The sequence below is a fragment of the Homarus americanus genome, unplaced genomic scaffold (genome assembly GCF_018991925.1).
Source record: "Homarus americanus isolate GMGI-L3 unplaced genomic scaffold, GMGI_Hamer_2.0 scaffold34192, whole genome shotgun sequence".
Lineage (NCBI taxonomy): Eukaryota > Metazoa > Arthropoda > Malacostraca > Decapoda > Nephropidae > Homarus > Homarus americanus.
This window is the reverse complement of record NW_024712876.1, coordinates 11,408-33,612: the sequence shown is the minus strand read 5'-3', so window position 1 is coordinate 33,612 and position 22,205 is coordinate 11,408. Positions and strand designations below refer to the sequence as shown.

General features: G+C 44.9%; 1 long non-coding RNA gene across 1 annotated transcript; it reads left to right on the top strand.

Moving 5' to 3' along the window:
• Positions 1-382: 382 nt before the first annotated feature.
• LOC121864230 lies at positions 383-2,892 on the top strand. Its single transcript, XR_006088569.1, has 2 exons — positions 383-1,457; positions 2,660-2,892. It is a non-coding gene; the product is annotated as an uncharacterized LOC121864230 (long non-coding RNA).
• The last annotated feature ends 19,313 nt before the right edge of the window (positions 2,893-22,205 follow it).

The following is a 22,205-nucleotide window of genomic DNA, read 5'->3' as shown; positions in this document are numbered from 1 at the left end:
GCTCCCACGCTTGGCCCATTGATAGCCCGACCCTACTCCCGGCCCCCACTAGGCCTCGTCCTGGCAGTGTGTTGCAGCACCACCCACCCATCTGGGCACATTGCCTACCCCCTCACGCAAGCGGTGTTTAAGCCACTGCACTTTTCCTCTCCTTATAAAATTCACTTCTATCCTCCCTTTATCCTTCCCCTGAACCTCCTTCCCCCCCCCCATGTCACTAGCCTTTATGTCATGTCATGTTATGATGATGATGAGAGGTATAATGAGCTGGATGATGGCTGTGCGTTAGTTGATTTATGTGGTGAGGCAGGAGCGCAGGCTGCAACCACACATCTTGGCTCTCCCTTTTCCTGATCTAGTGGTACAAGTGTTGCAACGACTAGGGAGAGGGAGAGTTCCAATGGACTGCCAATAGCCCAGTTTGTTGGGTTTCGCCTTAGTTCCCTGTCCTACAGGCATTGTCTTCTTCGTACGCCGGTGTAGTCGTTGGGTTTCCATGGTGTTCACCTCTTCCGCCTATACCGCCGTTGGGGTCTTGTTGGAACTCTGTAAGCATGTCTGCCTGATGCAGGGCTCCACCGCAGATTTGTCGTTTGGGGCGGTGGCTGTAGTTAGTAGGCTCCAGGACCTGTCCACATGCCAATGGTCCTATGCCCCGCCCCTCTGGGGCCCACTGCTACTCCGAGGTCTCCGTCTAGCCTGTGCCCACGAGGCACCCAGTTACCATATGTCGCCACGAGGAGGCACAGCATGAGTCTTGATGGTGAGGAGGCTGCGTACTGCTGGGGAAAGACTTATACAAGTTGTTTTCCTGTTTGCCAAGAGGGCTAGCCAGAGGTGGTAGCTGAAAGCGAGAGGGAGCAAGCAGTGATTGTACCTTAACACTAGCATGATGCTGCCACACGAGACGCATTTCACCACCCTGTGTGCGAACACACACATACAAACACACACACACACATACGCTGTATAAATAAAGTGTATGGAATATAATTTATTTATTCCTTGATGTTTAAACCATCACTATTATTTTTAAGCTTTCGTGTCATTGTTAACACCTGTTACAGCCTTGCTTGGCATCACTGTTAACACCTGTTACAACCTTACAGTACTTGGCATCACTGTTAACACCTGTTACAACCTTTCTTGGCATCAGTTAACACCTGTTACAGCCTCATTTGGCATCACTGTTAACACCTGTTACAAATTTCACTCAGCATTATGATCAACACCTGTTTGAGCCATCATTTGACATCCCTATCAACAGTAAGCGACATTTGACATCATTATCAACACCTGGTAAACCTTTTCTTTGTTTACAGATGTCAGTGGACGTTCAACTGTGGACCAGAGAAGTCTACCTATCTCAAATTTAGATGTCCATACTTTTGCTTAGGGGACAGTACCAACTGTGTGAAGGACCGCCTAATACTAACGTCCAGGGGCGCTACTGAGAGGTGAGTTACTCAGCTAAGTTTTATCAGTATCATAAACAAACATCTTACTTTGCATGGAGTTAATACCAATATGGAACATTGATTTGACTTGTTACCCACAGTGACTAGTTACTTGTATTGTCATCATAGTTTACTTTTATCCGTAGTGACTAGTTACTTGTGTTGTCACCATAGTTTACTTGTTATCCGTAGTGACTAGTTACTTGTGTTGTCACCATAGTTTACTTGTTATACATAGTGACTAGTTGCATCTGTTGTCACCATAGTTTACTTGTTATCCATAGTGATTAGTTGCATCTGTTGTCACCATAGTTTACTTGTTATCTGTAGTGACTAGTTACTTGTGTTGTCACCATAGTTTACTTGTTATCCGTAGTGACTAGTTACTTGTGTTGTCACCATAGTTTACTTGTTATACATAGTGACTAGTCACCATAGTTTACTTGTTATCCATAGTGACTAGTTGCATCTGTTGTCACCATAGTTTACTTGTTATCCGTAGTGACTAGTTACTTGTATTGTTACCATAGTTTACTTGACTTGTTATCCATAGTGACTAGTTACTTGTGTTGTCACCATAGTTTACTTGACTTGTTATCCATAGTGACTAGTTACTTATGTTGTCACCATAGTTTACTTGACTTGTTATCCATAGCGACTAGTTACTTGTGTTGTCACCATAGTTTACTTGTTATCCATAGTGACTAGTTATTTGTGTAGTCACCACAGTTTACTTGTTATCCATAGTGACTAGTTACTTATGTTGTCACCATAGTTGAATTCACACCTTCGAGGTTTTCCCAATGTGTTAACTTTTGTGTTTTATTAACAATATAAAAATGACGTCAAGAAAAAATATGTCATGGTATTATGCCCTCCTATTAATACACACAGCCATATACCTAGCAGTAATATATACGGCCATATATATAACAGTAATATACACGGCCATATACATAACAGTAATATACACAACCATATACATAACAGTAATATACACAGCCATATACCTAGCAGTAATATATACGGCCATATACATAACAGTAATATACTGTACACAGCCATATACATAACAGTAATATACTGTACACAGCCATATACATAACAGTAATATACACGTCCATATACATAAGTCATATACAAATTAATAAAACAGTATAGACAGTGAAACGTACAGACTTAATACTGCTCTCTCTCTCCAGACATTGTGGCACAAACTCACCTGACGGCACCATTACAAGCACCGGCTTCGCTCGTGTCACCTTCAGGGCGAACAGGGCGGTCGAAGACACGGGCTTCAGATGTTATGTTTGTTGCTTCGATAAACCCACTATTGTTACCAAACCCCCTCCCACTATTGTTACCAAACCCCCTCCCACTATTGTTACCAAACCCCCTCCTACTATTGTTACCAAACCCCCTCCCACTATTGTTACCAAACCCCCTCCCACTACTGTTACCAAACCCCCTCCCACTATTGTTACCAAACCCCCTCCCACTATTGTTACCAAACCCCCTCCCACTATTGTTACCAAACCCCCTCCCACTAGTGTTACTAAAGGTTAATCTGCCTGGTGGACTTTTGCGTAAACAAGTGCTTCCAACATTGACCGTGACTGATACTGACCGTGACTGATATTGACTGTGACTGATGTTGACCGTTACTGACGTTGACCGCGACTCATGTTGACCGTGACTGATGTTGACCGTTACTGATGTTGACCGCGAATCATGTTGACCGTGACTGATATTGACCGTGACTGATGTTGACCGTGACTGATGTTGACCGTTACTGATGTTGACCGTTACTGATGTTGGCCGTTACTGATGTTGACCGTTTCTGATGTTGACCGAAACTGATGTTGACTATGACTGATGTTGACCGTGACTGATGTTGACCGTTACAGATGTTGACCGTTTCTGATGTTGACCGTTACTGATGTTGACCGTTTCTGATGTTGACCGTAACTGATGTTGACTGTGACTGATGTTGACCGTGACTGATGTTGACCGTTACTGATGTTGACCGTTTCTGAAGTTGACCGTGACTGATGTTGACCGTAACTGATGTCGATGTAGTCCGTAACTGATGTTCACCGTGACTGATGTTCACCGTAACTGATGTCGATGTAGTCCGTAACTGATGTTGACCGTAACTGATGTTGACTGTGACTGATGTTGACCGTAACTGATGTTGACCGTAACTGATGTTGACTGTGACTGATGTCGACCGTAACTGATGTTGACCGTAACTGATGCTGACCGTAACTGATGCTGACCGTAACTGATGCTGACCGGAATGAAAGATCTAATCATGATGTTGGTTCAGCAACTAATACGTCATACAGCCTAAGAGAGAAGATACACAATAATTAACTTGGCTCTATGTGTTAACTGAGGCTCACGGGCGTCTGGAGGTTGGAAACCTAGTTCCTCGTTCTTAAATTTACCCTTAATATCGATATGTTTGAGGCAGTCACAAGTTCACTACTGACTGAGGCTTTGACTGCAATACTTACCTGCTGACTACTATAAACTGCTGATGCTCAAGGTCAGTTAGGTTAGCTTGGGTTAGGTCAGGTCAGGTCAGCTTAGGTTAGGTTCGTTCTTACTGTGTAGCACATGGTGACTAGAACCCTGGTTGTGACACTCTTTGAAGTTCACTTTCCCTGCAACACAAATCATCTGCTTCACACACATCTGTTAACACCTCACATCTGCTTCACACACACGTCTGTTAACACCTCACATCTGCTTCACACACACGTCTGTTAACACCTCACATCTGCTTCACACACACGTCTGTTAACACCTCACATCTGCTTCACACACACATCTGTTAACACCTCACATCTGTTAACACCTCACATCTGCTTCACACACACGTCTGTTAACATCTGCTTCACACACACATCTGCTTCACACACATCTGTTAACACCTCACATCTGCTTCACACACACGTCTGTTAACACCTCACATCTGCTTCACACACATCTGCTGTTACACACCTGTTCACATCTGCTTCACACACACATCTGTTAACACCTCACATCTGCTTCGCACACACACATCTGTTAACACCTCACATCTGCTTCACACACACACATCTCTTAACACCTCACATCTGCTTCACACACACACACACACACACACACACACACACACACACACACATCTGTTAACACCTCACATCTGCTTCACACACACGTCTGTTTAACACCTCACATCTGCTTCACACACACGCATCAAAAATTATGTATTATTATAAGAGAAAATTAAGCATATGTAAGATTTGTTTACATTTTATCTAGCACATTTTATTGTTAATTTGGACAAATAAAATCATTGCACAGCCTATTGTTATTATTCACCTTATATAACCTTGACGGTCACTGTATGCCCTCCCTGACACGGGTAACAACCTCAACCTAACCTACTGTAACTTAATATAACTTACCCTACCATATCATACCATACCATACCATACCATACCATACCATACCTAACCTAAACTACCCCACCCCAAGCCAATCGAAACCAACTTAACCTAATCCTGACCGCCACAGTTTGTCCTCCCTGACACGGGTAGCCAGCTCCCACAATCGCCGTGGTGATATCTCAGTCTGGGAAGATTTTTGGTTCTCTCCTGGACCACCCTTGGGTCCGTGGTCAACAGTAATACAAGGAGCACAACCTTGGGGCCTGTGTAATATGTGTGTGCAAGTTTCATGTCTTTAACTGCTTCCGTTTTGGAGCTGTGCTGTAGCTGGGACAGACACACAATTTAGAGAGAGACACGTCCATTTATTACTATACATATTCTTATTTTAGAAAAAAAGAAAGTTTAGAAGAAAATTTAAGAGCCATTGTCTCTGGTTTGATCTTAAGCCTATACACCAAAAACAGTCCTTCATAGAACAGTAATTGAGGTACTGGCCGGAATATAACCTTAGGTCTCCATGACGGTTTTGACAGTGTCCCCTGACCCATGTACTGAACTCAAAAAATTTGAAATATTTTTTTCTAATGTAGATTCTTATACTGATTCAAAAAATGTTATTTTTTGATAAATTAATATAAAAATCATAATAGCCCATTAAACTTTCAATGATCTACATTGAAATGTTACACTGTGGAGTAAAATACTGAGAAGAACAACCAAACAAGCCTTTGAAAACCTGACCTAACCTATAAAAGGTTAAAAATTGCTTTCGAGTTCATGGTTCCCCCTCCTCATCTGAACCCCAAAAGACACCAACACATACTTAACACCGAAAACACGAATAAGGTAAAGTAAATGATTTATAGTTTTAGGATTGTTATAGGTTGGGTAAGGTTGGATAAGATTTCCCAAGGCTTGTTTGGTGTACTTCATTGCGTGATTATATTGATCTGCAACAAAAATGATAAGGTTATTGAATAATTTTAAGTACAATTATTTTCTTCATTAATTGCCAATGATACTCTGGGTCCAGTCAAGGAAGTGAGCGACAGAGATGTGGCCGTCGGGATAGGTGGCCTTAAGCCTCGTACACATCAAAATACATTGTCTAGAAACAGTCGCTCAACAATGTTTCTGGGCTGTTGCGAGACAATCCAGAAACAGTAGCGAGACAGTCCAGAAACGCTTGGGATACACGGTAACATTGTTTCTGGACTGTCTACCGACTGCTGTGAAACAGTCCAGAAGCAATCGGCAAACTTTGTTGCTGGACTGTCTCACGATTGTTTCACAACAGCCGCGAGACAGTTCAGAAACATTGTTGCAGGTCCAGCCCAAGCTAGAGCGATGAATTGGCGGGATGAGCAGTCGACGTCATCATGTCGGTGGATGCAGAAGTGGCCGCTGCAGCGGGTGCCTGTGTTTTTATTTCCTAAGGAGAAAGAAGATGGAGAGCAAGGTAAAGTCCTAGACGATGGTGGAGGAAGGAACAAAATATGGAGAAAAACTAATGACAGACCTGAAACAAGAAGATGCAGCTGGATTTAGAAACTTTTTAAGAACAATAGCTTCAGATTTTTAAATATTACTGAAAATGGTTGGTCCCAAAATCACAAAGCAAAATACAAACTATGGAGCCTCAATCCCTGCCAAAATACCTCTTGCAGTACCATTAAGGTATCTTGCCAGTGGGGACTCATTTACAAGCCTGATGTATACCTTCAGTGTCAAAACAGTCAATATCTTCCATCGTTCCGGAAGTGTATGACTTTCTCATTGATGCCCCAAAGGAATTTGTATTAATTTTTGTTGTGTCTTAGGCTATATACTCACCTGATTTACATCATCAGTGCATCGGCCGCCTCTTGGCTCGTTTCCTCCAATCAGGAAGATAAGCGGTTCATACCCGAACCACAAACACTTCTTAGGGGAACAACCACTTTTTTTTTTTTTTAGAATCACTCAACTTTTTATGTTCTTTCCTAATTTTTCTACATTAGCTCATTTGCAAGTTTCTGTATGGCGTCTTTCTTTTTTCATCGGTTTTTATAGTCTGGGCATGTGACATCCCATAAAGAAGGAATAGCATGTAGCATCTCAATTATAGAAAGTGTTGTTTCAGTTGTCCACATGATGCTGAAAATAAAAGATATCAACTACATGTAGTACTGTTAACTAAGCAAACAATAATGCATGTAGCTCTTAGGTGTAAGCAAACCCACCTCACAGATCACAGGCTGAACGTCAACTGATACTCCATGTTGCCAAATGCGTCCAGATTGAGAAACTTTGTATCTTGTTTCCCTTACGGGATGGGAAACAAGAAACATATGAAGTCGTGTTTCTGGACTGTTGCGAGAAAGTCGCGCAATAAATTTGTATTTTTCTGAGACAGTCGTGCAACATTCCCGAGACTATGTTGCGCAACAATGTATCTCAGTGTGTACTCGACGACAGCCTTGAGACGCCACGAAGGTGATGACCCCAGCCAGCACGACCCTCGACCCGTTCTGCAACGTAATCAGGTTGGGGGACAGGTGGTAGAAGCGGTACCGTTCTTGCCTCGCAAGCGAGATGTCACGGGTTCGATTCCCGGGCCGGTGGAAGTTGTTTGCACTTACTTCCTAGCCCCCACTAGTCTCTGTTCACCTAGCAGTAAAGTAGGTACCTGTTGTAAGTCGAAAGTTGCGAATTCGTATTCAGGGAGTTGTTGGAGCTTCCAATAACTTGATGACATAAATCACTGGCTTCAGGCTTCTACGCCCTTGACTCTTCAGGCTTCTACGCCCTTAACTCATGAGACATAAAGGCAAGCATGAACTTAGCATGCTTCCCTGTTGGGCGCTGCAAACGCTTCTGCGCTTCACCTTACACAAGGATGTAGGGGGTGCCCAATAAATAATAAAAAAAAATAGAAAATAAAAAAAAACGTAATCAGGCCGCCTGAGTCCCCCTGTAGGAGTGACAGAGAAGGTGCTGGCTTATTGTGTTCTGTATACATGTGGCAGTTAGATATACCAGTGAGAAGGATGGCGGTATACCACATAACCACTCCCGCTCCCTTCCCCCTACCACACAACCCCTCTCTTCCACCTACCACGCAACCCTCCCCCTACCAACCAACCCTCCCCCTACCACACAACCCCTCCCTCCACAACCGACACAACCCCTCCCTCCACCACCGACACAACCCATCCCTCCCCCTACCACACAACCCTCCCCCTACCACACAACCCCTCCCTCCACCTCCCACACAACCCCTCCCTCCACCACCCACACAACCCCTCCTCCACCTACCACAAACCCCTCCCTCCCCCTACCACACAACCCCTCCCTTCACCTCCCACACGACCCACTCCCTCCACCACCCACACAACCTCCACCACCCACAAACCCCTCCCTCCACCTACCACACAACCCCTCCACCCACACACCCACCCCTCCACCACACACACCCCACACACTCCACCACCCACACACACCTCTCCACCCACACAAACCCCACACCCCTCCACCTACCACAAACCCTCCCTCCAGCTCCCACACAACCCCTCCCTCCACCACCCACACAACCCCTCCCCTCCACCTACCACAAAACCCCTCCCTCCCCCTACCACACAACCCCTCCCTCCACCTCCCACACGACCCACTCTGGTGGTGAACTCAACAGACGTAGAATCACAGTCAAGCAAGAACATGAAAGCCAGTTCATAGACTTCATCCATGACTGGTACAAGGACTACAAGCCTGACAACTACCAAAGTTTCCATGACGATCTGATAGATAGGACTTATGCATACTTCACCAACAATGACTCCACCAAAAAAAGGAGAAAACGTGGTCAGCATAATGGGAACAGGCAAGAGCAGTGCTATAATGACCCTGAGGGTGGGTAAGGGTTACAGACAATTTAGAACACCTGAAATGTTACAATTGTATCAAGCTTCCCTTGCTGCTGTCAGGGAACGTGTAAACGAACTCAGACAAAATGCATGCGAGACATATGTCAACAGCCTGAACCAACACACATCCCTCAGCAAAGCCTGGAAAGACATAAACATAATCAGAGGTAAAAACAGAAGACACGTCTCCCATCCAAACCCTCTGCAAAAGTCGAATGAGCTAATAACAAAGTGGGTTCATGTGTCGAGCTATGACATGTTACCAGCTAGGACTCGGGGACTCCTTGATGCGAAGTCTGTAGAGAGAAGTAATCTTATTAGCTTTATGCTGGGCAAACAGCACGATGAGTGTGATGTTCCATATACTGAGTGGGAGCTTGACGCCGCCCTCGCCAGGGGTAGGTCTACTTCCCCTGGAGAGGACGGAGTCACCTACAACATCATTAGACTACTAAGGCGCGTGCCAGGCAATCCATTGTTGGTATTGTACAATATGAGTCATGCCGAGGGCCAACTACCCACATCATGGACCAGCAGTATTGTTGTACCAATACCGAAACCAGGACAGCCTGATGCCTTTCGTCCCATATCACTAACCAGCTGCCTGTGTAAAACCTTTGAGAGGGTGGTTCTTGGCAGACTCTTATATAGAATCAGAGAACACATGTCTCCTAACATAATTGGCTTCACCCATGATAAAGGTGTACATAATTGCATCACCACATTCCTAACTGTGCATGGTGATGAAAGGCACAGATACACCACATTTCTTGACCTAAAAGCTGCATTTGATATTGCCAATAGGCAACTGATATTGTACGAACTAGCCAAAATGGATATAGGAGGTAGGCTGTTACACTGGATAAGTGGTTACCTAACCAACAGAAGGGCTGCTGCACTGTTTCAGGGTTACAAAAGTGAAGTTAAAGATATGCAACTTGGTACCCCTCAAGGTGGAGTACTTAGCCCCACTTTGTTCAATGTTCTTATGAATGCATTATTAAATTTAATACCAGACAACCCCAGCAATATCTCAATCAGCTATGCTGATGATATTCTTATACATACTAAAACTCATCGTGAAATGCAAACCACCCTGAACCATGTATACGCAGCCTGTGAACACCTCGGTCTTATTATCTCCACTGACAAAACTAAGGTGTTCAACAAACAAGCTGGTAACCGCAAACGCGGCCCCGCCAAGTTCAAGATAGGTAACAACACTATTGACTATGTTTCTTCTTTTAAATATCTTGGTGTTTCCGTCCCTTGTACCCTACCTGCCATACAACAGCTAACCCGCCAATGTACTGACAGACTGAGACCTCTTAGAAGTGTAGCGGGGTACAGCCCGCACTATGGTGCTAATATTAGAATTGTTAAAACAATGTACCTAGGCTATATAAGATCTCTGATAGATTACCACGCACCAGCCCTGGTCATTCGTGACGGGAAAGGCGTTGACAAGCTCGAGAAAATGCAAAATAAAGCCCTCAGAATTATCCTAGGATGTCCCATGAGCACTAAAGTACTTAATATGAGGAAAGAACTAGGTATACCCAGTGTTAAAGATAGAATAATTGAAGTCAACCTCATGATAGCCCTGAGGCTTCTGCGTGGTGATCCTGATAACATTGTTTCCTTAAAATTGCTAGAATGTATGAACCATGGGACTACTTAGTCTAAATGGATCCAAACTACAGCTACACATATGAAGATGTTTGGACAAGACCACCTGTACAAAGTTGAGACACAACAGCGCTTCCTGCCACCTTGGCGGACAGTTCCCTTCGATATCACAATACCGACGTATCCGCCTAAAAAATTAATTATACAAAGCATTTATCTCCAACACACTGCCAAATTGAGAGCTCTTGAACACATACACACTCTACAGACTGATGGTAATATCACACAGACCATCTATACTGATGGATCTCTAAACACCGCCTGTGGGAGGCCTGGAAGTGCTATTGTTGTGACTCAACCTGACGGTAATATAATTGAGAAAGGAGTTAGAATTAACAACTGGGCATCCACTCTACAAACTGAATTAGTTGCCATACTCACAGCTATTAAATTCATTGAAACCACTGTGTTACGAGTTGGGGATTTAGAATATAGTTATACGTCTACCCAGATCCCAACAGGTAACAAAAAAAAAAAAAAAAAAGACAATCGGACTATAAAAGGGTAGACAAAGGATGCGAGTTTTCGTTGTGTATAATAAAGTACCATAAATCCCTTAACAAAATATTCAGCATATAAATTACCCTTAACCAAACTTAACCTAAACATTAACAGTATATACATGTAACCGGTCGGAATTTGCTGGACTTTAATTTCTCACTTGACTTGGGGTTTATTAAAATTTAATAGATGGTAAAGGCAGTGGAAGCGCCCCTTTGAGAAAAATCCCGAACCAGCACAAGAACACTTAAATCTACTACACAAAATGAACTGTCCGTGACCCGTGGAAGGATAGCGTCTGTGACTGGGATGAATGAGACACACTGTAAAATTTAGACACTTATATTCCCTCCAACACTACAAACACAATCAAATAATGGTACACCAATATGCGCACCTCTTAACTTAAACTTTAACACTACTCTGGGGAATAAAAGTTATACATGACATAGAAATTATTAGAAACACAGGCAACAATAAATTTGAAGTAGTAAGAAATGTTGCTTGCACACATGAACAGGCCTTAAGGGCTTTCACAAAACAATATCAGTCACTTAGGAAATGGTACTAAAAAATAAGAAATTAAATACTCCACAATGAATAGGCCTTAAGGGTTTTCAACAAAATAATATCAGTCACTGAGGAATGGTACTAAAATATAAGAAATTAAATACTCTACAATGAATAGGCCTTAAGGGCGTTCAACAAAATAATATCAGTCACTGAGGAAATGGTAATAAAATTTACGAAATTAAATACTCTACAATGAATAGGCCTTAAGGGCACTCAACAAAATTATAGCACCCCAACAGATGTACACTTCCTAACCTAACCTACCCACTACTCTGGGGAACAAGGTTATACCTGAGATCAGAATTATGAAGAACAATTAGAGGCATTAAAAGAATCAAATCACAGTATCACTCTGGTTCCACTTAATGGCACAAACATTCAAAACAATATTATCAAAATTATTTAGAAACTATTAAACTACACACGTCAAGATAATATCAGTCTGAGGAATGGTGTTAACTACACCCGTAATAAGGGAGGGAAAATGTTCCTCTAGGTATCTCCTAGAGACCTAGACTCACGGTCTCAGTGTGTGACCATTGGTTTACTCAGATAGCCTCAGTGTACTCCCAGTGCGTCCATAAAGCGGAAGGGAGTGAGCCAATCAGACCTTGTACAGTTGAGAGAAACTTTAGCTTCCCGTTAGCAAGAGGGTTTCACTAGCTGCTCGGGACATGTGGGGTTGTGCACCGGAGTGGTAAGAACTGATCACCCACTGCTGATGCTGGTCCCGTGTCGTTTTAGTTGTCGGGAGCACTCGTTCACTCAAGAGATCCTTTGCTACCCCGCTAAACAGTGACAGGCCTACACTGATCGGTCCAATGGCGACAATCGCCACCCTCAATCATCAACGGCAGTCAATCTCTCGCAGTCAACTCCGGTCAACTCCAGTCAAGTGGGTTCTGACGGAAACCCTGAAATGAACTCACTGTTAGCTCTAGTTTACTTTATTACTGCCCTATCTAACCCTGTCTGAGATCGAATGAGACTTACTTGTTATACTGCAATAGCGCAGCACAGGTGACTAGGCCACGTGACTATTTCTGTGATGGACGCGCGGAACGTCTTGTCTGTGTGAATGCTCTCCGGGACTGGGGCCTAGCCAGTGTCGCGTCTCCTCAAGGCGTTAGCTTAGGTCTACGTGATATATTTACCGCCTAACTAATAACTCCTTGGGACACCCGTAACATTATTCAGACTGCTAAACGATCCATAATAATTTCAAATTCAATAATAGTCCCTTAACTTCATGAATCGCATCATTATTAATTCGGTAAATCACATTTAATATCATATAGGCCTAGTTCCGCAATCTCTCGCTACGAGCAGGCAGCGCTCCCTCCCCTCAGATGACCTTGAACGCTCAGTATCACTCATGGCGGGGCATTTGAAATTTCTCTGAAATTTCTGAATATTACATACATATTAATAAAACATAAAACAATCTTGAAGCAAGTGGACGTGGGGGAGGCAATACAAGATACAAATACTTAAGTGAGGAGCTGAGATGGCTGACGAGTAAGGCTGAGTATTGTAGAAGACGGTAGGTAGTCACTGCACCGTAGGTTTAGAGGATAGATGATCCTGTGGTCACTTCCCAGAGCCAAGTGCTCTCTCCTCGAATTGGAGCTCACAAAGAAGACTTGGAGGAAGTGACGCAACAACCAGGATATGGAGAAGGGAAACCCCGGAGTGTTAACTAAGACGAGTCATACTCGTGTCTCGTCCCTAGATGGCGTTGCTCGTGGTGCTGGGTAGGTAGATCAGGACAATAGATGGCGTGGTTCGTAGTGCTGGGTGGAGGGGTTCGTAACACACCCCCCCTCCAAAGACCTCCGTAGCGCGGGCGCGAAGGAGGTGATCACCTGGTGCGTCTGGAGAGTAGCTGCTGTATTTCCACTGGAGCTCGGGATAAGGAGTCTGCAATCAGGTTGTCCACCCCCTTTATGTGCCGGACTTGTAGATTATAGGGCTGGGTGAGGAGAGCCCAGCGGAGGATTCGCTGGTTGGAGGTCTTGTTGGTTTGGATGAACGTGAATGGGTTATGGTCGGTGAAGACTAGGGTTGTTTGTGGGCAAGACTGGAGGTAACATTCAAACTTCTTTATTGCCAACACCAGAGCCAGGGCCTCCTTCTCTATGGTCGAGTAGTTGGTCTGATGTTTTTTCAACTTGGCGGAGTAATATGCCACAGGGTGAAGAACATCAGTGGTTGGGTCGGGTTGTAGGAGCACAGCCCCCACTCCGACACCACTAGCGTCGATTTGCAGATGGAAGGGCGAGGTGTAGTCAGGGGGGTGGACTACAGGCTTGGAGGCAAGGAAGGCTTTGAGGCGGTGGAAAGACTGGTCGCACCTCTGGTTCCAGATGTAAGGGACCGCAGAACTGGTAAGGTCTGTGAGGGGTCCGGCCACGCTGGAGAAGTTACTGCAGAACCGACGGTAGTAGCCACACATCCCCAGGAAGCGCATGAGTTCCTTCCTCGTCCTTGGAGTGGGGAAGGACAAGATGGCTCTAACGTTTGCGTCCTTGGGTCTCACCATACCATGCCCAACGATATGTCCCAGGTAAGTCACTGAGGCCCGGCCAAAAGCAGATTTAGCCAGGTTTATGGTGAATCCAGTCTCTTGCAGTCGTGCAAACAGTATCTCCAAACGCACCAGATGTTCGTCCCAGCTGTCCGACACCACCACCAGGTCACCCAGGTAGGCGAACGTCCCACCTAGGTCCTGAATAAGGTAGTTGATGGCCCTCTGGAATGTGGCCGGAGCATTAGAAAAGCCAAACGCCATAACCAAATATTGAAAAAGACCAAATGGAGTTATAAATGCCGAGATTATTTTTGCCCTATCCGTGAGTCCCACTTGATAATATCCTTTCAATAAGTCCACGGTACTGATAAATTTTGCACAGCCTATGCTGTCTATTATATCTTCAATCAAAGGTAAAGGGTAGGAGTCTGAGACAGTGACCTGGTTCACTTTACGATAATCGGTACAGAAACGAAAAGTGCTATCGGGTTTTGGAATGAGAAGGCAAGGTGAAGCCCAGGGGGAGGTACTAGGCTCAGCTAAGTTATGTTTTAACAAAAAATCTACCTCCTTTTTCATAATCTCTCTTTTTTGTGGATTTAGTCGATATGCTGATTGCCTAATGGGTTGTACATCATCTGAGATTAGCTTAATATCATGTTTAAGTATATTGCAAAACCCTGGGAGGTCTGACGTGACTTTAGGAAATGTTGATAATAACTTAGTGAGATCTTTTGCTTGAGATGGATTCAGAACAGAAAATACTCATCCAAGTTGTTGAGTATGTGACTGTTAGCAGGGTTTTCTTTAGGTAGAGGGAAGTCTAAATTCTCCAATAGGTCCATGTCATCTGTCTCCGGCTCCGGCCCTGACAAAACCGTTTGCAATACAGGTTGACTTATAGCCTCTGGGATGTCTTCCTCTGACTGCCTGGAATGGTAAAGTTTCATGAGATTAATGTGAACAAGTTGTGAATCTTTTCTGCGATCAGGAGTATGGACTATATAGTTGAGGGGAGATAGTTTATTAGCATCGACTTGAAAGTTTTGATGGAACCGTTCCAAGCAAACTTGGGACGGTGGGTGGTAAGCCGAAGATGTACAATGGTCCACACTGGGGTCTTTCATCACCTGTTTGAACAAAGATGGATCAGATTGTTGGTCTGTAATGAGCTCATCCTTACTAATGGTCTTATTGTACAGATTTTCTGTGGGTAGTAAGATATTGGAGGTGGTTTCAGATGAAGAGGGCCCATTTCGCACACTCTGTGACCGGGTGACAGCACAAGATGGGAAAAGATGAGGAATAGTTTCTTTAAGGTCAGTGGTGGAGTTGACAGGTAAGGGAGAGTCGACTGTCTTTATGTTAGGAACCACTAGATCTCCTACCAAGTCATTACCCAATAATAAATGAATGCCGCACACAGGCATTGGGTCTTTCCTTATGGCTATTTGCAATTCCCCAGTAATCAAGGGACATTGGAGGTGCACTTTAGCTAAAGGATAGGAAGAATGGGATAAGAGATCCGAAATTAGAACACTCATTAGTAAATGCGGTAGATATATCAGGAATGACGTTAAACAGGAAACAGGAGGATAGATTGTGCTGCGCCCGTATCACGTAGTATACGAATAGGGAAAGAACGAGACCCCTCTATGATTGAAAATTTTCCCTCATAGGTGAATGAAGAGAAGAGATCCTGATGGGGCCTTTCCACATTGGTGGTTGCTATTGGTTTGGATTTGGGATCCAGGGAACTACTTTTAGCAGTTCGACACTTTGGGTGTTTACAAGACTGGATCGTATGGCCTGGGTTTTTACAGTAAGAACAATAAAACTTGGTTGCATCAGGGGGGGGTAGGTGTGGGACCTTTCGACCTACCACTCACGTTCCAGAGTTATCATCAGGAGGACCCTAACATGTCAGGGAGGTACCACGTTCTCTACTGCCCAGTGGCTCACAACAAAGCGTACGCATCAGCCAGCTCAGCAGCACGCCCTAAATTAACCTCATAAAACTCCTCCACATGCTTCCAAGATGTGAAATGGTATGCTTGCTCTTCCGCTCCTCAGGACTACTAAATTTAACAAATCCTGAAATGTAGAGTCTCTGTAGCCTCTAACCACTTCTTAAAAACCTAAGCTTTTCTTGAGCAAACTCAACAAAGGTGTGGGAAAATGGTTTTGGTTGGTTTTGCAGAAACTTCTTGTAGTATCCATCTGGCGTGATAGCATAAGAGGTGAGGATATTCTTTTTTACGTTATCATAGTCATCAGTCTGGTCTAAACAGTTATAAACTCTACGAGCCTTACCATATAAATTAGGAACTAACACTGACACCCACTGGTCCTTTGGCCACTCATTCTTCCCGGCTATTTTCTCAAAAGTCCTAAATGACCCGTCCATATCGGATTCATCAAACCCGGGAACAAGGGAAGAAGCAGTAACAGGGTTATAGCAGCTAGTTTCTCTCTTAATGCCACTTCTTTTGATTTAAACTCCGATGTTAAGGTGACTTCTATCTCTCTTACCTGTAGTTCTTTCAGTCTAACCTCCTGCTCCAACTTGGCCTGTTCCATCATTTCCTCATGCTCCAACTTGGCCTGTTCTAACCTTCCCTCATGCTCCAACTTTTGCTCCAACTTGGCCTGCTCCAACTTGGCCTGTTCCAACTTTTCTTCATGCTGCAACTTGGCCTGCTCCAACTTGTCTTCATGCTGCAACTTGGCCTGCTCCAACTTGTCCTCCTGCTCCAATTTGGCCTGTTCCAACTCGAGTTCTTTCATTTTGATTTGGAACTCGAACCTAGCTCGTTCTAGTTCTAAGGCGTCTATTCGTTGTGTTTCTTCTTGAGGGCTAGCCAGACCTGAGGCAACTTCTGAGTGAGGAGGGGTGGTGGATAGTGGTTGAAGTTTCTTGGACATGGGCGTTAATCTGTCAACAGCGGATTCTTTTAAAACTTCATGTTGAACCAGCACTTCAATCACATGATTTTTTAACATTTCCTTAGTCAGTTGCTGTGAAAATGGGATATTGTAATAGTTGGCTATTTCTTTCCATTCTTTCTTCAGGATATTAACACGTAATTTAGCTACGGAAGGATTTTCAATAAAATCCTGGAGATCAAAACCTGAGGTGGCCATTGTTAAGAATAATAGGATAAATTAACTAATGGTCAAAAGATAAGATAAGTGGATAACCCTAGAAAATATCACGACAGTGGATAACCAGAAAGTCCCAGAAACTAACCAAGTTATACCTAGGGAAATTACACTTATGATTATTGTTCTTCTGAGAAGATCCTTAGATAAGGATAAGAGACTTGAAAGAGGTAGGGCGTATTATTGCATTAATATAAAGATCCGGATTAACAAGCCTGATATACTTGAAAGAGGAAGGGCGTATTACGGCATTAATATAAAGATCCGGATTAACAACCCTGATAAATGGTATGATTGACCCTGAATGAGATAATGAGAAGAACAATAATTGAGGCTTTATAATTATGGGGTCCTGGTAGAGCGGGGCGTCCCAAGATATCACTTCACTGTAAACTAGTGACTATGGAACAGCCTACTCTGGAGTGAGGGTACGGCATTAAACAGATCCGGATTCTTCCCTACACTCGATAAGACTTACTACACGACTGCCACGTGTAATAACAGGTAAGCCTTATGACACTTGGAACCTAATATCCTACGGCTGTCACTCTTACTGTACGATAATACCAATATATGCACACACATATGAAGGAAACTTTAAACCACCGTAAAGCAATTGTGAACAGAAGTGACTAGGAGGAATAATTAACACTGAGTAACAAGGGAGGAAGGAATATGGTACTTAAGGTCGGGTCCTGTCACGGTCGCCATTTGTTACGAGTTGGGGATTTAGAATATAGTTATACGTCTACCCAGATCCCAACAGGTAACAAAAAAACAAAAAACAAAGACAATCGGACTATAAAAGGGTAGACAAAGGATGCGAGTTTTCGTTGTGTATAATAAAGTACCATAAATCCCTTAACAAAATATTCAGCATATAAATTACCCTTAACCAAACTTAACCTAAACATTAACAGTATATACATATTAATAAAACATAAAACAATCTTGAAGCAAGTGGACGTGGGGGAGGCAATACAAGATACAAATACTTAAGTGAGGAGCTGATATGGCTGACGAGTAAGGCTGAGTATTGTAGAAGACAGTAGGTAGTCACTGCACCGTAGGTTTAGAGGATAGATGATCCTGTGGTCACTTCCCAGAGCCAAGTGCTCTCTCCTCGAATTGGAGCTCACAAAGAAGACTTGGAGGAAGTGACGCAACAACCAGGATATGGAGAAGGGAAACCCCGGAGTGTTAACTAAGGCGAGTCATACTCGTGTCTCGTCCCTAGATGGCGTTGCTCGTGGTGCTGGGTAGGTAGATCAGGACAATAGATGGCGTGGTTCGTAGTGCTGGGTGGAGGGGTTCGTAACAACTGTTACTGACAGTCTCATCATCACTGACTCTCTATCCTCACTACTTGCCCTTGGTACCCTCGACTCAGGTTGTCACGCTCTTGTCTCTGAAGCCAGACACAAATATGCGTGCCTTGTTGACCGGGGTGTCAGGGTCAAACTGTTGTGGATCCCCTCTCACATAGGCCTCATAAAACATGACAGAGTTGATGCCCTCGCCAAACTCGCGTCTAACAAAGACACCGTTGAATACAATTTGGGTCTGTCAAAAGAACCCTTAAAACTGTAATTAGGAAAGAACTTATTGATGAGTTTGACGCAAGTAGACAAGTGCAAACAGGCACTAGTCGATCCATAGGTTACCATGATGTGATGTATCAAGTGAAACATGTATATGGAGCAAGTAACAAGATCACTAGATTACAAGATGTTGTAACCGCTAGATTAAGGTTAGGATATAAGTACCTTTGGCAGTATGTTCCTCAAGCAGATGTAACAAAACTAAATATAAAGTGTGTGGCCATACATATGGCTACACACTTGAACACTACGTCCTCGACTGTGTGAAGATAGAACCTTTTAGAGACAGGTCCAAGCACACTGTGTGTGAAATGGCACAACACTTCATCTCTAATGGCAAGATAGCCGACATATTAAGATTGTATCCACTTTTTTGCACTTAGTAACTATATCAATTCTCATGTACAGAACCAAATACGCAATGTGCTTGAATACCTCCCACGTAAATGTGAATAACAAAGTGTGAGGCCAGACATACTGCCTCACACGCCTGTTCTCACGCATTTGTGAATAAGTTACCCTTTATGTATAGAACTAAACAAATAACGTAAATGAAATACTGTGTAACTTTCAGTGCCATAATATCCTGACAACGGGGGTTAATTATTATTACCCTTTGTAAACCCTACTCTGTAATCCTTTTGCGCTACCGCTCACAGGATGAGTGTGGGGTGCACAATAAAGTAGCCGCTGCAAGCGGCAAAATCATCAAAATCAAATCACCCTCCACCCCCCACACAACGCTTCCCTCCACCACCCACAAAACCCCTCCCTCCACCTACCACACAACCCCTTCCTCCACCACCCACACAACCCCTCCCTCCACCACACACACAACCCCTCCACCACCCACACAACCCCTCCCCTCCACCACCCACAAAACCCATCCCTCCACCTACCACGCCCTTCCTCCACACCACCCACACACAACCCCTCCTCCTACCCACACAACCCCTCCCTCCACCACTCACACAACCCCTTCCTCCACCACCCACACACCTTCCTCCACCACCCCACACAACCCCTCCCCTCCCACCTACCACAAACCCTCCCTCCAGCTCCCCACACAACCCCTCCCTCCACCACCGACACAACCTCTCCCTCCACCTACCACACAACCCCTCCCCCTACCACACAACCCTCCCCCTGCAACACAACCCCTCCCTCTGCAACACAACCCCTCTCTCCACCACCCACACAACCCCTCCCTCCGTCTACCACACAACTCCTCCCTTCCACCACCCACACAACCCCTCCCTCCACCACCCACACAACCCTCCGTCCACCTACTACCCAACCCCTCCACCTACCACACAACCCCTTCCTCCACCACCCACACAACACCTCCACCACCCACACAACCCCTCCCCTCCACCACCCACAGCCTCCCTCCACCACCACAACCCCTCCCTCCACCACCCACACACAACCCCCCTCCCTCCACCCTCCCCACCTTGTTCCTCCACCACCTCCACCACCCCACAACCCCTCCCCTCCACCTACCCAAAACCCCTCCCTCCTACAACCCTCCCTCCACCCCCCACACAACCCCTCCCTTCACCACCCCACACACCCTCCCCCTACCACACAAATCCTCCCTCCACCACCCCTTTGCACCCTCCACCACCCAAACAACCCCTCCCTCCACCACCCACACAACCCCTCCCTCCGTCTACCACACAACCCCTCCCTTCCACCACCCACACAACCCCCTCCTCCACCACACAACCCCTCCCTCCACCACCCACACAACCCTCCGTCCACCTACTACCCAATCCTTCCACCTACCACACAACCGCTTCACCTACCATCAACCCCTCCACCTACCACATAACCCCTCCACCTACCAGACAGATGTTCTTGACGCCCGGATCGGTATACAGAAGTGGTCACCACTAAAATGACTTAGTGTAGACGCCACGTCCACACTAAGTCTCTCGAGTTTTGTTAGTTCACATAGTTTACCTGTGTGGAGGAGGAGGGTTGTTAGTCCACATAGTTTACCTGTGTGGAGGAGGAGGGTTGTTAGTCCTAATAGTTTACCTGTGTGGAGGAGGAGGGTTGTTAGTCCACATAGGTTACCTGTGTGGAGGAGGAGGGTTGTTAGTCCACATAGTTTACCTGTGTTGAGGAGGAGGGTTGTTTGTCCACATAGTTTACCTGTGTGGAGGAGAAGGGTTGTTAGTCCATATACTTTACCTGTGTGGAGGAGGAGGGTTGTTAGTCCACATAGTTTACCTGTGTGGAGGAGGAGGGTTGTTAGTTCACATAGTTTACCTGTGTGGAGGAGGAGGGTTGTTAGTACCTGTGTGGAGGAGGAGGGTTGTTATCCCTGTGTGGAATCCACATAGTTTACTGTGTGGAGGAGGAGGTTGTTAGTCCCACATAGTTTACCTGTGTGTGGAGGAGGGAGGGTTGTTAGTCCACATAGTTTACCTGTGTGGAGGAGGAGGTTGTTAATCCACATGGGTTACCTGTGGAGGAGGAGGGTTGTTGACATGGAGGAGGACCCTGTGTGGAGGAGGAGGGTTGTTAGTCCACATAGTTTACCTGTGTGGAGGAGGAGGGTTGTTAGTCCTCATAGTTTACCTGTATGGAGGAGGAGGGTTTTTTGTCCACATAGTTTACCTGTGTGGAGGAAGAGGGTTGTTAGTCCACATAGTTTACCTGTGTAGAGGAGGAGGGTTGTTAGTCCTCATAGTTTACCTGTGTGGAGGAGGAGGGTTGTTAGTTCACATAGTTTACCTGTGTGGAGGAGGAGGGTTGTTAGTCCTCATAGGTTACCTGTGTGGAGAAGGAGGGTTGTTAGTCCACATAGGTTACTTGTGTGGAGAAGGAGGGTTGTTAGGCCACATAGTTTACCTGTGTGGAGGAGGAGGGTTGTTAGTCCACATAGTTTACCTGTGTGGAGGAGGAGGGTTGTTAGTCTACATAGTTTACTTGTGTGGAGGAGGAGGGTTGTTAGCTGCAGTAAAGAGTTAATATAATTATTGGAGAAAAACTTTTGAATCACAGATATTGGAGTAATAGTTAATGTTAACAGTGTTTTGAGAGAGAGAGAGAGACTCTAACTTATCTTAGTCTTGCCCCAGCCAGCGACCTTCAGTGTGTTTCCCTCGACACTCAGAACGGGAGGTCTTGGTGGGAAGACAAATCGGGCTCACCTATTCTATGAAAGAAGGGCCTGAGTCAACCTGCAGGAGACGACCACAGTAATCACAGGGCTCCCTTTTTAGAGCTAAGAATTATTACAGTTTTAGGCATGTAGAGCACCCAGCCTTAGGCATAAAGAACACCCAGCCTTAGGCATAAAGAGTACCCAGCCTTAGGCATAAAGAGCATCTAGC